The 14,856-nt window shown below is 30.5% G+C and overlaps 1 protein-coding gene and 1 long non-coding RNA gene across 8 annotated transcripts in view; one reads left to right on the forward strand and one right to left on the reverse strand.

Annotated features, from left to right (window-relative positions):
- Positions 1 to 14,856, forward strand: part of LOC141453994 (uncharacterized) — a 46,365-nt gene that overhangs the window by 2,026 nt on the left and 29,483 nt on the right. The window lies entirely within an intron of this gene.
- Positions 3,073 to 13,740, reverse strand: LOC141453940 (uncharacterized). 5 transcript variants are annotated; one of them, XR_012458323.1, is made up of 6 exons: positions 13,445 to 13,732; positions 11,752 to 11,983; positions 9,464 to 9,652; positions 8,254 to 8,346; positions 4,338 to 4,412; positions 3,081 to 3,423 (listed from the first exon to the last, which is right to left on the reverse strand). It is a non-coding gene; the product is annotated as an uncharacterized lncRNA (long non-coding RNA). The 5 variants fall into 5 exon arrangements; XR_012458320.1 differs by lacking the exon at positions 11,752 to 11,983 and adding an exon at positions 12,208 to 12,380 and having other exon boundaries at positions 3,082 to 3,423; positions 13,445 to 13,726; XR_012458321.1 differs by lacking the exon at positions 11,752 to 11,983 and adding an exon at positions 12,297 to 12,380 and having other exon boundaries at positions 3,083 to 3,423; positions 13,445 to 13,722.

A 14,856-nucleotide genomic window follows, 5' to 3' on the forward strand; every position in this document is an offset into this window, starting at 1 on the left:
TAATTATTTCATTTTTTTTTTTTCTTAATAACGCCAATTAAGATGACTTGTCAGCCTATTTATAATTTTCCAACTTTAATGTAGACACAGTTAAAGCTGGGTAGAACTTCTGTAGTCTCGTCCTAGTTGCATAGCGAACAGGGAATCTGTATTGCTGATACAGTAAAATGCATCTCCAAGAAGACATGCTTTTTTTTTTTTAATTGTATTCCTTTTGTAGTATTTGTTTATTTTACTTGACCAGTCAATGTATGATTCCAGAAGCTACAATCAATTATTAAACTAGATACAAATGATTAGCTAGACCTGTTTGCATTTTACTACTTGCATTATTCAATTAATTTAATCAGTTCAGTTTCATTAAATGAACACTAGAGTGTACGCTCCATAAGGAAAAGCGTCGGTCTAATCAGACACCATAATTAAGACTAAATATTAATTAAAGTTTTAAAATTGACGATGAACTGTAGGTTTGTACTTGTATTAATATGCCAACATAAATTAACTTCCCGTTAATTGAACCTGTTTCAATAATACATTACCTCAATATAATTAAATAATAGTTACTCCAGTAAATAATCGAAAAGTTTAATAACAGAATTATTGGAATTTTCAGAGTTGATAATGTATGAAACTTAGAAAATCAGTTGCGAAAATATCTACCACAGTTAGAAGGTACTTGGTGGGTCAAGCCCAACTTTAGTTTATGAGCCTTTATAACCCAGCAGTTAGTTTATAAGTTATGATGCCTGTGCTACTTAAGATTGAGGCGATGAGTTTTGGGGCCACTTGTAGAAAATCCATTGAGGGGCGATCTTTTTTAACTGGAATTTAGTAGCGATAAGGTGGTGGTTGTTCCGACGGCTACTCACTTATATTCTTGGAGTTTTTTGTCTGGAGAGGTAGATTCTTAAGGCAGGCCTGCTACATCGTCTTTGCTGGAGATTAAGGTTATACTCTAGGCCTCTCTACTTAATGGAGCTCATTCTACACCTCCTTTGTAGAGTTTCAGAACAGGAAGATGTTACACCTTGAGTCCTGTCTGCTTATGATGTGACAAGATTAGGTTCAAGGACTCTGCTCAGAAAACTGTGTTGTTTTCTCCTAAAATTATTACCAAAAACAATATTTCCCAGAATTAAACTTCCAATTACCTCTACAACTTACAAGTTTATTCAATATCGAATGAGAAATCATATTTCTTAAAATGGAATCCGTCTTGTTAAAACACAACAACTTGGCGAACTTACTTCCACTGACCTACATCTAAATAGATTTTGATTTTTCCGCTTTTTTCCTTAAAACCTTCCAAATCTACCCAATTTTCTTTCGATCTTTAACATAAATTACATAAAGTATGATGAAATTAAATAGATATTTTCATACACAATCTGATGACATATCAAATACCTATGGAGAACAATTAATTAAAAAAAAGTAAACTATATTTTTCTAATAACTAATTAGAGCACTAATACGAGGAAACAAATAAAATGATTTGTAGCCAGAGGCGAGGGTTTGGATCAGAATATTTCAAAAAAGAAAAGTCAAAGAAAACTCCAATCAGGCAATTCGTTCGTTTGTTTTTGTTTTTTCAATATATTTTACTTATTAACGTCATTTTAGCCTAAACATATTATGTAGGCCTATCACTAACTTATGGCCGGAAAAGGGATTTTTATTAACTAGAATCTTAAGCTTCCCTCTTATGTAACCCTTTTGAACAATTTCCTTGTCTTCTCTTATTAATGGACATTAAAAGAAGGCTGTAATTTTATGCTTACAGAAATTCTATGTTTTCCTTTTTTGTTGAAAGTGGCTAGAAAACTGATAGAAAAGTTTTCTCTGCATTTTATTGCTAAATAACATAAAACTATGGTTTTTTATTTCAAAAATTGTTCTGGAAAAAATATTTTTGAAGAGTTCTGAGATCTGGAGGGGATTGAATGTCGGGTTAGATAAGGAAGAAGAGTTTGAAAAGGAAAGAAAACCGAACAGCTCTCTATGTGACAGATCCATTTCTAAATCTTAGCCAGAAACTTCTAAGGTAATCCCCATCAAGCGCTTTTAAGTAATAAGCTCTTTTAGTTTTAAGAAAATTTCTGAATTAGAATTACTGCAAGAAAAAGTTGAGTACCGGCGTTTAAAGTTCGGTCATATTTGGTTATTATTCCGAAAATATCGGTCTCTCTTAATTCTCTTCGTGATATTGTGTAAATCATTTTATCTTCAATACTTTGATTATAGTATTGACGTTTTGGTGAAGTGGTTATAAGTTGGGAATTCTAGTTATAACTGGGATGACCCCCAGTTCGAGTCCAGCGTTTGGCTACTTTTTATTTAATTGGTAAAATGTAAATTTTAACTTATGAGCATCCACGATATCTAATTAACTAGTAGATGAATCTTAAGCAGAGCCTGAAAAAAAAAAATAGGCTTATCTTTACTTTAGTACTTACTGGAATAGTCTTATGTAGGAAATTAGAAGAAAAGGTTGTGCGGTCCTTCACCAACACTTGCTTACAAATTCTGGCCTTCAGACTTCAAAAGGTTATACGCCTCTGGGATAAACGGACCGTCTCAACTATGAGTTGACTTGGAGTCAACTTAGAGTTTGGAAACTAAGATTACTTTATCGAGCAGTTGTTAAGAATTAGTCATAAAGTAGACATTTTTTTCTTTACTTTTTCAATAATTATTATCAATTATTTCCTTAACAATACAAATTTTACTCGTCTGTGTACGACTTTCCTGACTCTAGAAAAATGCTGCAACACGCCCATGCTTCAATTCCTTTTTTTTCTGTTTAAATCTGGATATTAAAATAGATCTGGCTAGCCCAGTTAATTCATATTCAAGCACAGAGTTATTCATTACTTGTGTTTTAAACAAACCGAACTCAACAAAATAAAACGATTGAAGTTTCTTATTCATAGTAACCAAATTTTCAGGTTTAATTGAAAATAAATACCTCCTTGGATTATTGGGGTGTACCTTAAATGAAATAAAAAGTTTATTAAAGCAAAATTAGAAATTAAAAAGGCGTTAGATAGATCATTGGTAAAGTTAAAACTATTGCAACACGGCCAAATTCACCTCCGCATCATGAACAGCAAGTAAGGAATAAACCACTATCTCAGGAACTGAATTTTTTATTATTTCTCTTTCCAATATTTCGGATAGCATTGAACTTCCCATTGTCTTTGTCCAACTACAAAACTTTTCCATTTTCTTACGATTATTGTTGTTTCTATTATTTCACTGGCCCTTAGTCCTTAAAAGGCCAAAACTCTTTTTACTTTCAAAGGACTCAAAAGTCACATTCGTGCTTCTCTCAATGTCTTAAAATAGAGGAATGCATCATCAGTTTATGCTTTCTTTCCAGGACTGTTGCATACCCAATTCCTACATAGAATAATTAACCTGAACAAATAATTAATCATATGGTCGGCGATTCCCTCGCAAATGAAAGTTGTATCCAAGAAGTTAATAAAATAAAAGGTTTCAGAGGGTAGAAATCTGTTATATTGATAACTCGCTTCCATTCCCTTTTTGCAAATCACATTAGACATATGGATAGATTCTCCTTACTTATCCTGATGCATAACTTTAATTTCATTCATGAAATACAATAAGTAGCAAGACAGGAAAGCTGGACCATAATGTTGAATAAAACTTGTTTAAAAATAGAAAATTACACAAAGTGGTGGGAAAAAAAAGTAAACAAATAAAAATAAAACAAAACTTTTATCTTCCACATATTTTAGAGATTAAAAAAAAATCTAGAAAGAATCCACTATTGATCTGCATCTTTTAAAGAATTGTACAAACCTAACAAGTTTTTTCCATTTTAAAGTACCAATTAATTTTTCTTCTGAAAGTTTTTCCCTTTAAAATATTTTTTTCTACCTATTTTTAAGTGAGGCTGTCAGCCAGAAAATTGATAACTATTCCCTATTTCTTTTAGTTTCCTCAATGCTCAAAATTGAATTCATTGTGAATCAAATGGATTATAATTTATCTTTAAGTCTCTTCTAATTTTAGAATAATGAAATTTTGTTTATTTGTTTGACATAGGCTGACGGTTTTGTTTTCGAACTCTAAAACCCAATGATGATTACCCTCTGAAGCTTTTTTGCTCGTTATTTTTAAAGAAAATGCTTCTTAAAAACTTCCAACTTTTTTGACAATTTTTTTTTTGTTCCTCCAAAATACTGATACAGCTTAAATTTAATTCATAATTTATATTTTTAGCTCTCCATACTTTAAACTTTTTAAGTAAAACTGAATCTGTTAAAACTACAACTAACTTTTATTTTCCTACTGTTAAATCTTACCTTTTTCATACCACTTTCCTACTAGTTTTTGAAGAAAGCCTCTGAGCTGTTCAGAGGAAAGCTTTAGTCATACCACTGAAATTGAAGAAAAATTGTCATGTATTAAAGTTATAAAGTAATAAAATCACATACTTGCATTTACAAAACAAATTTAAGTTGAAACAGTTTTCCACAAAGAAAAAAATATCGTTCTTAAAGTGATTGATTACTGATTTTTCATTAATAGTGAACAAATTTAAGTTGAAACAGTTTTCCACAAAGAAAAAAATATCGTTCTTAAAGTGATTGATTACTGATTTTTCATTAATAGTGAACAAATTTAAGTTGAAACAGTTTTCCACAAAGAAAAAAATATCGTTCTTAAAGTGATTGATTACTGATTTTTCATTAATAGTGAACAAATTTAAGTTGAAACAGTTTTCCACAAAGAAAAAAATATCGTTCTTAAAGTGATTGATTACTGATTTTTCATTAATAGTGAACAAATTTAAGTTGAAACAGTTTTCCACAAAGAAAAAAATATCGTTCTTAAAGTGATTGATTACTGATTTTTCATTAATAGTGAACAAATTTAAGTTGAAACAGTTTTCCACAAAGAAAAAAATATCGTTCTTAAAGTGATTGATTACTGATTTTTCATTAATAGTGAACAAATTTAAGTTGAAACAGTTTTCCACAAAGAAAAAAATATCGTTCTTAAAGTGATTGATTACTGATTTTTCATTAATAGTGAACAAATTTAAGTTGAAACAGTTTTCCACAAAGAAAAAAATATCGTTCTTAAAGTGATTGATTACTGATTTTTCATTAGTAGTGAACAAATTTAAGTTGAAACAGTTTTCCACAAAGAAAAAAATATCGTTCTTAAAGTGATTGATTACTGATTTTTCATTAATAGTGAACAAATTTAAGATGAATTTTGAAAAAAGAGGAATACAACTTCCTCTAATAGTATTAGGAACGAATAAAAAATTTTAACTAGTTATTTCTTTGTTTTATAGGTAGGTCCCTAACACTTTCTTCTGAAGCCAAACTATAGAGAGAAAAGGCTGTCTTCTATTTTTTTTTTCTCCTTTTTTAACCTTTGTCAGATCCTTGGCGTTCACTAAATAGTTTGGACTAAGCTTTATTGGCATGTTCAGAGCACATTTCTTACAAGAATTTGATCTGTTTTGTCTTGTGTTTTATGTTTGTTTGTTTTTCTTTTGGAGTGTAGGGTAACAGAAAAATCCCTTTTTTATGATAATTCCTCGCACAGTTTTCAGTGTAGATTTCTTAATTTAAGTTTAAAACAAAAAGAAACGTTTTGAAATTCCAGAGTTTATGAAAAAAACAAATCGATTGTTTCCACTCTTTTTATAATAATAAGAATTCAATTTTTTCAAAATTTCTTATGTGAATAAAGTTCGATTTTACAGGAAAATAATATTCACCTGTAGGCAATCTACTCTGATTTTTGTTTCCCCTTAATTTGTACGCACAGGAAACACACATTGACATATAACTTTTATCTACTGTGTCTAGAAAACCATTGAACAGCCGTGAGATAAAAGAGCTTGTCTCAAGAGTTAGCTTCTTCTACAACATTCCTTAATCTTTTATCCACAGAATTTAAATAATGAAGACATGTCAAGTTTTATAAAATGACCAAGTATTTCGATGACTTAATATCATTACGATCTTAGAAGAGAAAATATTTTTTGGGGGAAAATCTGAAAAGAAACTTCTGATGCAATGAATTTGACCAAAACTTTGATATCATCCACTGTTGACGCGTATCAAAATTTTATCTTCTTTTAGTTTTATACGATTAGATACATAAAGACAAATTGAAAATAATTGAGAGTCCAGTTACTTAAAATAAATTTTCAACTCAAACGTCCATTACATTTGAAAACTCTAAATGGGATAACAGTAATATTTTCTCTTGCGGTGGATCAGGAAGAAAAACAAAATTGCTACAAAAAAAAAAAAGCAGAATTTTGCAGATCTTTATTTTCATTTAGGTTACAGCAACAGAAAGAATTAGAGAAATAGTCAAAATGGATAATTTGCTTTTTGTATTAGTCTGGGAAAATTTGACATGTTTTCTTTAATTAATTAACATGTAGCTGATTCATTCGATTCAATAACGAATACAAGACTCGCCCTTCATGATAGATTAAATCGATCCTTAAATAAATAGAATATATATCGATCCTTAGATTAAATAGAATATATTTCAAATGAAAGCTGTAAGTATAAGGCGTTTGTAAACACATAGAATTTATTATTAATATTAATTTAATTTTGAATAGTATGGTTTGATGGCTGGATAAGTTATTGCAGATTCTGATGCGTGTGGGGAAAAAAAAGAAAGAATTGCAGTACCCTTTCCTCAGGCGAGGGAGAAAAGATTTTATCCTTAAATGAAACCCTAATCGTGCCTACGTCTTTTCTTAGCCGTTTTGCTGCAGCAGATGGGTTGGATGGTTGCTTTTATTCGGAAAAATGCCTATCTCAATATTTATTGACTGAATAACTTTGTTATTGATGTTCAGTTAGTTTCTCAGTTAAGTTCTTGACTTCTACTGAGTTATTTTCTTTTATTTATTTATTTTCTTTTAATCTGCGCAATTTGTTTATTTTGTTTTTGTCAAATAACTATAAATATAACTGCGCGTGATTTTTTTGAATGAATGAAAATTCTATTTTTAGGAAACGTTGGCAAGTTTTCAAGGACAGGGTGAAAGAGTTTACTGATTGGAAAACTGATGTATTTTCGGAATGAGTGAAAAAGCTTGCTATAGGTTTTTTAAAATTTCTTTTTCTTCTTTTTTTTTTTTTTAATTTGCTTTCACTTTAACTGCTAAACTCAAAGGCGTAACCACAGGAGAGTGCTTTGAAAGAACAGCCCCTAAAATTTGCGTAGAAGTAGGCTAACTGTTTTATAGAGCTTTTTCTCGTGCTAAGAATTTCCAAAGAATGAACTATTTACTATATTAAATGGTTTCCTAACCTTTTTTTGTTTTTTTTCAACCCTCTTTTAATAAACATTGTTATTCTATTCAATGGTATGCCGATCCGTTTATCGAAGGCGGATATTGTTTAAATAATATTGGGTCTATTGTATAAAAGAAATTGCTTGACTGAAAAGATGCATTTCTTGTTACGCATTACATTGATTCTATCCTATTCTATTCTTATTAATTCTAATCCTATGCAACTATTCGCATTCAAGGTTCAATATAGTTAATTTTTTATTCGACAAACCATGGATTTATCTTCGTGTTTCTAAAATTTACAGTTGTGAGAATAAATTTAAGGTTTTTAAAAAAACTTTGTCCTTTTCTTTCGCCATTTTAAACTTCTAATTTTAGAAACAAATATTTAATTTCTACTTTTATTGAAAAGTTGGTGATGAAATGTTTTATTGACAGTTGGAGGGTGTGATGAATTGTTCCTTCCCAAAGTTGAATAAATCAGTAAAATACGAACTCAGTTGGACAATCAGTGAAATGGAGGGATATGTGACTGTAAATAGATTTGGGTGTGGATCACCTAAAAGAAAATATGAAATTATGTAGTAACATTATGTTAGCATACGATGTGATTAAAGCATTAAGAGTATAGTGTCATAAAACAGATCAATTGAGATATGTATTTGGTTTTAAATGCTATGGATTATTGTGGGTATGAATTTAGTAATTACCATGAACTATGTATATTAAGCGTTGGCAACATTTGTACATATTGTTCATTTCAGTTGCTCTAGTCATTCCAGGCTATGGCCAAGTTTCTATTTGAAACGTGGGAAGCATGATTGTTTGATTTTATTAAACAGTTAAAATTAATGTTTCCGAATCAGGTTTACTTGCCGTTGGATATACAGGTGTAGGAAGTTGAGGGTTAGAGGTGGATAAATGACTAAAAGTACCTTTGTGCTGCTGACAAAATGACAGTATTTTAAAGTCGATCTCCTCTTAAAGTAAAGATAGTAATAGGTTGTCCTTCCCTTTCTTTTATTCTTCTGATGAAGAAGTATGTCACATGAAATTAATGAAAAATGGTTCTCTTTTAAAAAAAATAAAATAGTGAATAAACAGCGTAGAATCTCTTGAACTTATTCCTCTTCAATTTGAACCAACCCTACACCATTTCTGAATTTAACTAAAACATTTCGTTATTTAATCGTCAAGCTTAATTAATGAAGTAAACACAGCGTTAACAATAGAATGACGAATCATTTCACTGATTGAATCATTACAATGTCTGATGCTTTAAAAAGAAGAATTAATGAAAAAAAGGTATTTGTATAAAGTTTTTTAAAAAAAAAACGGCCCTAACAAAGTTTTAAACAAAACAAATCAGGCATATGTTACATTGATGGCTACAAAAAAAAAAAATTAAACAAATTAAATAGATTTAATTTAATTATGGAATTTAAACTAGCTAACCTATTCACTTAAGAATTTTAAGGTAGCTCTGAGATTATTTTTGAAGATTTGTTTAAATTTATCGGAACATTAGCCGACCTCATTCCAAGCTAATGAACGCTATTGATGGAAACAGTATCTTCCCCGCTGCTGTTTAATATTTAAATCCGTATTATGCGAAGAATTTCACGGTGGATTACATGCCTTCTTAGCCTAGGAAGTTTCCATTAAACACACCCCTTAAAAATAATACAGAAATCTGTCAAGATCTACAAACTATAGTTTTTTTTTTCAAGTACCTATAATTTATCACCATATCTCTCAAACAGAGTGAAGGTAACAGTTTTGTATCACCCACAATGATGTTTTTTTACTGCAATTCTAATATCATTAATTGTAAAACATTTTTCACTTTGTACTGAATGGTTTAGATTGCCCCTCAAAAGAGGTAGTTCGTTAAACACATCTCTAATAAGCGATAATTTCCTTGGCAAGATTAAAAAAATTGAAGGTTTTGTCCACAAATCCAAAATCTAATAATTTGCATACAAATTAAAAATCTCTGTTAAAATTAAAAACGAATTCGATAATTGAAGAAAATTTCACAAAGTGAAACGCAAGTGGACTAAGCTAATTTTTCAGGGAACAAGATCCCTGCGGGTATTCCAGCCTATCAGCACAAACAACTTAAATTATTCTTTCAAACCTTACATAATTAACGCAGAGCATGCAAATGTAGTTTTTGACGAAGGCTTAGCCTTAGCGTACCCACAAGCAAACTTTGGCTCATCATCGCATACATGGGGACACTTTCTGTACGCCGACCTTCTGCGAACACTGGCAATTATGGGGTACAAAATTGATTTTTTTTTGCAATGGATTTGGTTTCATAGCAACTCTCTGTAAAAAAATAAAATAAAATTAAATAATCACCCAATATTTGATGAAAAATCAGTTAAACTAAATTCTCATTTGTGGTGAGTTTAAACAGAACCATCATTACGTTAATATTAAATTAAACTTAAATAACGATTTATTAAGCAATTGAAAGTGGAGTGTGAAATTTCTGAAGCAAAACTATGCAGCATTATTTTCCCATAACATCGAATAATTGGCACAAATTAATTTCTGAAGGAAGCATTGCTTAATTTTTTAATTGATTTTTGTTAATTTGTTACAAATTTGGTTACTTTTCTATTTTAAAAATATCTCTTGCATTTAGTTTACCAAGATATGTAATACATTTCCTTTTTTCTCAAACTGCTACCATCCGAACTGAAGATTAGTAATCAAAAATTAAATTTTATTAAATTTATTACATATTTAAAAAAAAAAAACGCCCTAACTGAGTAAACCGTCAACAGATCCGAAGGTACTAAAGCTGGAAACGCAAACTTTGGATTGTAGGTTATATTTTTGACGAAGAAACTCCTAAAGAAAGAATTTTTTCGAAATTCTATTCCTAAAGGGTGAAAGACTGAGCCAAAATTGGTACATCAGAAAAGGACATACTACCAGTAAAAGATGGAGTACGCTATATCTAAGGCACAAATGAATTTTAATTTGCGGGAAAACTCTATCCCGCCACATACCAGAGTATAATTAACTGGAATATCAAATTTTGGTATATGATCGAAATTGTTACAAGCAATTTCGGCGAGTGAAAATTGTAGGCATAGATTTAGATGTTAACCTTTGCATTCTTAGTTCTAATTTCCTATCTCAATTTTCTTTTAAAAACTTACAAACAATCTCGTGACTAATGCAAGTTACGTTTTGTACATTTTTTTCTCTTCTTATCTTGTTAAATCTTTATTTGTTTGGAATTTTTTTAATTTTTTTTTTTTTTTGTACAGTTGAAACAAATTTTTTTAATTTCCTGCCTTAATTTTCTACATTGTACTATAGACCAAGTGTTAGTCACGCACCCTTTAAACGTGGAATCATTGTCATAGATTCTCTACAATCCTAAACTAATTTTAAAGCCACTACGAAAATGTTGCAATAAAATTTTGTAATACTTTTTATTGACAAAGATAAGTTTACTTTTTTATTGACAAAATTATATTCTGTAAAATAGGCGTTCCGGCCAAATGTAGACATCTAGCATTGCTACTTGATATTTTATTGACGGTGGCTATGAACTATTTTGAAGAGACCCTTTAGAGAGCTTCTTAGCAAGGAAGGAAGGATGTTATCTGAGAATAAGCGCTAAATATCAATTTCATGGGTAGAATGTGACCACAAAAATTGATAGGCATTTAGTTAGGTAAATAGTATATGATAAATAAAAATCGTAGTAGCTGTGAAAAACTACAAAAGAAATAAAGAGACCATGTTGCTAAAAAAGGAAAGCTATACAATACAGTACAGTTAGGCTTTCATTTGCCAAATTTTAACCGAAGCCTTTAAATCATGGGCGAGAATGGTAAACAGCTTCTTCACCCATTTTTTGATCTTACTGAGACTTTCCAGTATTTAGTTATTCTGTTTTCCTGTTAAGGACAGTAAAAGAGAGTAAAAAAGTTTTAATGACATACAAAGTTTCCAAAAAATGCCACTCCTACATTATGGGATAAAGTCAAAATATTTGCATTTTTTTCTTTGTTTCCAATTATATTCATAAAAAAAAATGCTGAACAAAAAATTCTTTTAAGTTATGAAACATTATTTCATTAGATTTCAGGTCATTCAAAAGATTTTGTTTTTGTTTTTTAACCCATCTATTCTAGGTTTAATTTTATTGTAAATTTATTTTCCTACTATTCCAAAACATTGTGTTGAACTTATTCAATCTGTATGCATAAATCTCAAAATTATTGGCGTTACAGATACTGTTCACACTTTTCAACTGGACTTTGTATCCCATCGGTTCGTCACAAAATCCCAAACCCCTCAGCAAATAGAGGCTAGAAAGCATCAATATTTCAACTGTTTTGAAACTTGACTTACAATGTTCTGTTTATAATTATGCCAAATAGTACAATAACACCTATCACCTTAAAGCCGCTTTCTGGAGGCGAAAAACTCTCAGGACAGCAGTGATCTTCACCATAATAGAAGGCCGTACCCTAGCGTCCAAAATAGGAACGTTCCAAAATAAATGGTTCTCATTTATTGCCAATTCAATCACTTTGAAAGTTTTCTTAAGAGGAATAGAATTATACCTGGATTCAGGCACTCAATATCCCCATGTGTCATCTTCATGAGAGCTTGATGTCAACAGTTATTCTAAAAAGTGAAGAACTTTCTTCGTATCTAGCAGTCTACCATAGTGTGTTTGTTTTTCCAGTTATTTTATAGCGAATGGGGGTTCTATTATTCTTATTTTACTATTATATATTCGCTGTCACAATACAATTAAGTGTACATTACAATTAATTACCAAAGATACAGTTATTAATTCAGTTTTAATGAATGGTCCTTTTTAAAAATAATTTGGCATAGGCGCAAACCTGTAATGATTTTGATATTTCATCATCAATGTTTGCAATCGTTGACGCTTTGAGCTTTCTTTAGTAAGAAGAAAAAGCTGTAACCAAACCTCTGACAGAGTTCCACTTGACTGTAGACTTCCAAAAAGAGAAGATGCTAGGCCTACCTCAGTTCTCTTTCCAGGTGGCTCTCGCTATCAATCAATCACTAATCGTATAATTTCATATATATATATTTTTTTAACTACATTAACAAGTGAGAGAAATTATAACGTCCCATTCTGGCATCTGAATGAATTGGTTTACTATGAAATTATAAGTTAATTACATTTGGTTGAAATGCGTATGGCCAGACTACCACTTGAAATCTAGGTCACTAATTATACGATTTCATCATGAATTAATTGCTTTGTAATGAAGTAATTATACAGATTTAAAATACTAGTCAATTAAAATTATATTCGTTTCTCTAAAGTGCAATGGAAATTAAGTCAGTGTCAATGGAAGAAGTGGGCCGTTATGCAGTATGCACCAGTACTGGTGTACCAGCTGATCTGAAGAGGCCTATAAGAAAACAAACAGTTTGGTCACAGTCTATAACAATTTTGCTGAGATTGTAAGAGGAGGAGTAACCTGTTCCACAATTTAAGCTGTACCCAGAATCCGCTTTCCAGATCCCTAATTAATTAAAAAACAGGATTGGGATGGTGCATTGAGCACTGTGACTGAATGACAACACCCACGGAATCTAAAATCTAATAAAAAGCAATAACCAATTTTTAGGTTTACATTTTTTGGTTTCATTCATTATCTCATGATATTCCATCTTATCCCGAATGGAAAGGAATTTATATTCCACAGATAATGCAGAATTTTATTTAGGCAAAAAGTTCAGTGAGATCTATCTATTTATGAAAGAGTCATCATCGGCATGAAATGTATCAATTCCTTGTGTCTCAGAAATGCAAATTTTCTTTTTTTAGTAAATAGAAAAAGCGACTTAATAAAATATTAAGTTGGCGTTTTATGTATTTCCTTCCTAAAGGAAACTAAACATTTTATAGAAAACCTTTCAGTCACAAAAGAGAGTATTCTGGCCAGAATTACTTAAGCCTGAGAGATTTAAATTTTTAAAATAAATAATTTCAATTTGCCGTTGAATCAATAAATTCAAACTAGAGCCAGAGTTATACGCTATGTCTATAGCAGAATGTTCTCACACCAAGGTATTTAGTGGAATGAAATACTGCATACTTACGATTATCAGAAAAAATATATGGGCACTAGCGGGCCATTGGCCTTACTAAATCCTTGCTAACTTCTCATTTCACAAAATCTTCACCTAAAAAGCAGTTAATAAAAAGGTCTTAAATACTGTTTATTCTTGAACAAAATAACAGCTGATAATTTGAATTACTCTTCGATTAGATTCATAAAAAGAATTTAATTCAGCATTTATTGGAAAATATAACAATTTGTTTGAAAGAATTTTGATTAAAGAAGGGAGAGAATTTGATGAAGGGCTGTACAAAATTTGAAGTTTTTAAAAATTACTAGAAATGTAAAAATAGAAGTCGTAACAGTACTGTTTGAGTTGATTATGAATGAGAAATATTATTAATTTAATAAAAAATGGTTTTACCATTTTTAAGGTACCAATGATTCGCTTTCATTTATTTCTCTCAATGACCTCAGGCGTGAACTTCGATCTGATGTTACAATATTGTAAAAATTATTCGCAGTATGATAGATTGTTCACTGCTATTAGGTTTCATTAATTTTTTTATTTCCATATTCCATCCCTATCTGACAGATAGAAAAGATCTTATCACAATGATTGGATTAGATGTATCACGAGATGCACTACTAACCACGTATATGATTTGGGCTAGCCGGTTTTGTAAGGATTTAGATTTATCTAATTTAAAATTCAGGTAATTTATTGTACCAATAGAGAAATAAGTGCATAAAGAAGTTTCTGACTTAGAATCTTGAAAGTATCATCTGATTAAAAACTTTATAATTTAAGCCCTAATTGCTTCGTTGTTAAAATTAAATTTTTGTAAACTTATCTGTGTTACAAGTTTTTCTACCCGTTTATAAGTTATATCAGTTTTATTGAAACCAGTATGTTATAATTAGACTTTTAGGCAGTGAAAAATAAATATGTACATAAAGAACTGCAAATTTAATTAGGAGTAATTTTGGCCCCTTTTTGGTCCATATTTTTGTTCATTTATTTCTCAAATGTGGTTCCTTGCTTTACAATGATTTACTATTCACCTTTTGCAATACCCACGGACTCGTGGATGTTCCTCAAGTCGCTAAGAATTAATTTAAATCAATAGGATTGTCAATTTACATTAATTCGATCATTTCAAATTAAATGCTAGATTTATTAAATTGCTACAGTGAACAAAACGGTTCTATATTAAGTGTATTATTAGATTAACGAGTGCACACTTCTTTCAAACCGAAGGGGAACAAATGTTTAGGAATACGATAATCCGTTAAGTGTCTACTTTAGAAGTTGTCCTCTTATATTGACATTTGAAATACCCTTTGATCTGTGAAGATCAAAACGTGACCCATGTAGAAGTGTTCAAGAAGGAATTCAGAGTGCTGACAAGATGTGGATATTCGTGTCCAACAAGCGCACCTGCCACCATC

The sequence above is a fragment of the Rhodnius prolixus genome, unplaced genomic scaffold (assembly GCF_049639745.1).
Source record: "Rhodnius prolixus isolate KJV_2025 unplaced genomic scaffold, Rpr scaffold_1, whole genome shotgun sequence".
Taxonomy (NCBI): domain Eukaryota; kingdom Metazoa; phylum Arthropoda; class Insecta; order Hemiptera; family Reduviidae; genus Rhodnius; species Rhodnius prolixus.